Source organism: Octodon degus, unplaced genomic scaffold (assembly GCF_000260255.1).
Source record: "Octodon degus isolate 3935 unplaced genomic scaffold, OctDeg1.0 scaffold00081, whole genome shotgun sequence".
Lineage (NCBI taxonomy): Eukaryota > Metazoa > Chordata > Mammalia > Rodentia > Octodontidae > Octodon > Octodon degus.
Window position 1 is genome coordinate 9,943,919 of NW_004524657.1, and position 3,562 is coordinate 9,947,480.

Here is a 3,562-nt window from a genome sequence, read left to right on the forward strand (position 1 = left end):
TACTGTGGCACAAACTAAATCTGCAGCTCCCTCTTCTCTTTCAAGAAAAAGCATCAGAGCCTGAGGCACAAGCTCCCAGAATGGGGATATTCCCACCTTTCAAGGAGCTCCTGCCCTGGGGCATGAATGTGGAGGTGTGGACTCAACACAAAGGCTGGCTGAGAGTGGCAGCTTCACGGCCTTCCTCTGTAAATTGGGTGAATCACACAGACTTCTGATACTCACCCTTCCTCACTCCCAGCAACAAGAAAAATTTTAGAAATTCTTATTGTCACTGCACTCCTCAAGGAGAAAGACTTTTCCAAACTCCCTGCTAAAAACAAACATTAAGGGGACCCTAAAAACAAATCCAACAGACAACATAATACTGGGAATCTCACAAGATGTGACTGGTTCCAGTAGAAAGCATCTCAGGTAGACGGCTGGCATCCATGTCAGTCCAACCTAGCAGGCGCTAGTGTTTCTCACCAGAAGAAAGTCCTGCAATTTCATCTCTGTCTCCCCCAATTGCCATTCAGAAGGCCTTAGCCACCTTTTCTGCATGCAACTTTCTTTGCTCATGAGGAAGCATCTCAGCCTTGTCTTTCATTTCTTTCAGTTTTGAAAACAGTCTTTCAAAATTTTCCAGATCTCCTCCTCCAGTGGTAAGGCTGGCTAATTCTTGAATATCCAGATCTAAAGTGGAATCCAAAATGCTGTTGCCCTGGGCATCTGCTGTGTTAGATGTGACGCCCCGATGGTCCGGGATCAATTCTGTCCTCTCTGCTGCTGGCAAAGCAGGCTCTGAGCAGTGGGTCTCTGCAGTTCCAAGGCTGTGGTTTGTCCCAGCCAATGAATTGAGAAGGCTGAAGCCCTGGTTCCTATCATTCTTCATCACTACATTGGACCAGACATTGGCATTCAAGGCTTGTACAATTCACTTTACTCCTGTAGATTCAGGGAAGTCATCATCCTCCTCCAGCAGCTCCTCTGGACTGAGCTCCACCAGCTCAAAGCCATGTTTGATGCACCACTCTTGAGCCCCCTGTTGGCTTACACCTTCTTCACACACCCTGTCACAGGCCAGGATCATCACCTCTGGAACCCATGCTTCTGCCAGGGGAAGCCATGAGGAGACACTGTTGAGACCTGATTTTTGTGAGCTGTCAAAGTAAATGACAAATGCCTGGACAGAGTCTGCAATTTCTGGCGTGATGAGGAATTTGTTTGGCACCACACACAGATTGATATCTGCTGAGTAGTATTTATTATCAATGGTCCAAGGGTAGAATCTCACAGCATCGTTGGAAGTCGCTTCCACAAGAAGATCCTCTCTTCCAAGGATATGTTGGACCAGCCGGTCCCCAAAGAACATGGAGCAGCAGCTGGTGACCAGCGCGCAGGTGATGCCCGCAGCCTTCTGTTTTTTTTATTAACACTTATTAGGCTTATTTTTCTTTTGTATTGTCTTGAAACTGTTGAATTGTTATTTCTTAAGTCCTTGATTTTTTAAAATGTGTTTAGTACAGGGTTTATAGGGTCCACAGGGTCTGCAGGGTTTCAGTATGTAGATCAGACTCCTAGTGATTCTCCTGTTTTCAGCCTCCCAAGCACTGGAATTACAGGCACAACTCCATCATGCCCATTCTCAATTGCCATCTTAGCACACCCTGGGAGCAGGGACTGCATAGCACACCAGGGATTGAACCCTGGCCACTGCACTCTGCTTAAGTAGGCACTTTAATCCCCTGAGCTATCTGGCTGGCCAAATCTCTTGTTATTTTTAAGGGATTGTTCTTTTTGTGATCACTGGTCATTATCCTGTTTTCAAAATCTTAGTCTGTCTTCAGGTTCATTCATGTGGTTTTACCAGACTTCAATGGAATTTTTTAATTTCATGGATATCTGTTTGAATCCATTTTATACACTCTATTTCTTTCTATATAGATCATTCATGGTTTTCGTTCTGTTCCTAGCATCATCTATTTTTTAAAAATCTATCTGTATTCTACATGTGGTAAGCAATACCTTTATAAATGTTGACATTTCTTTTTCATCTCAGAAATTATTTCTGATCTGATTTCCTCTATGCCCTTGTGGATTTATTTCTTTATTTCAGTTGCTAATATTTCAAAAATTTTAGGTGGTATGAGTTTTACACATTCTTCTAACTCATTGTGTGATAGACTTGTTCTTGGTGGTCTGGAAGTTTTAGATTGTGTCCTGTCTCAATACCTGGGCTTTTTATATTTCAAAAGAAATATTTTTTTGGGGGGGTTGATTCTTATAAATTTTAGTAGATAGCTATATCACTGGTATCAAATCCACTTTAAGAAAAGACTATTCCTTAGGGATATCTTCTGTGTGTAGGAGGTGGCTTGTGTCTGTTCCAGCATCGTACCTTCCTAGCTAATTAATAGTGAAATTTTGGTTCAGTCCTACATTCTATGGTGCTGGCCTGTGATGAGATTATTACCTCTGAACAACTAATATTTCAGAAGGGAGAACAACTGATTACAACATATACAACATCCTAGAAAAGTAGTATAATTAACAATAACAATAGCATCAAGCACATTTTAGGAACTGATGAATTATGGTAGTTATTAATTATGTATCTTAAGCCATAAGAACATAATCTACAATTATATAACAGAGTTTATTATAAATTGGAGATGTGTATTCAGAGTGTTTTGTTGGTAGAGTGGTGGTGCACTGTGGTGGGAAGATTTAAGGATAGTAGACAAAATGAAGATAACTAAAAAGAAATTAGAAGCAAAGCTGGAGGAAAGGATGACTGCACACACTTTGGGAGACTATTGGAGAGGGCAGAAGAGAAGAAATGAGGGAGTAATCAAGGGATTATCAGAACTTGGTCTCTGGGTTTGGGAATGGGATTAGTTTTCTGCTCAACTGTTCTTTGTTTGTTTGTTTGTTTGTTTTTTGGCCACATCAGGTCTTGAACCCTGGACCTTGTGCTCAGCAAGCATGTGCTTATGCGGATTAGTTTTCTGTGGCTGGAGTTCTCCCCATCCACTTAGAAAAGAGGGAAAAATAAAAAAGAGAAAAGGAAAAAAACCAGAACAAATCAAAACAAAACCAAAAAACAGAGAGAAAATGGGCAGCCCCACCTACTAGCTTCCGCGGTGTGTCTTTGTCTCCAAGTGCAGCACTTCTCACCTACCTTAGTAGCTCTTGTCTTGTGTTGCTATCGTTGCTATGATTTTTCACACCACTAGCCACGCCTTTCCATCCTGCATGCCTAGTTTGGACCCTACTAGAGCACTGGTGCTCCCTCTGCTTTCTGGGCCTTCCAGTGAGGTTCACCTCAGACATGGCAGCAGCAAGGGGAGGGGCAGTTCTCCGGGCCTCTCTGGCACAGGTCGCTTGGGTCCTGGTGGTGCATAGATGGCAGTGGGAGGAACTTCCATTCACACTGTCAACTGGGTCATAGCCATGGACCACTTGTTGAGAAGCACTGCTGTAGGTTGTCTTTCAGACAGCAGGGTTTGGTTGGGGAGTTGGGGAGGGGAGGGAGCTAATTGGCTTTTTTATTTTATAGGGAATAAAAATAATTCTCTCT

At 42.8% G+C, this 3,562-nt stretch overlaps 1 pseudogene; it reads right to left on the reverse strand.

Moving 5' to 3' along the window:
- Nucleotides 1-454: 454 nt before the first annotated feature.
- The window catches only part of LOC101580107, a 6,646-nt pseudogene continuing 3,538 nt past the window's right edge, over nt 455-3,562 (reverse strand).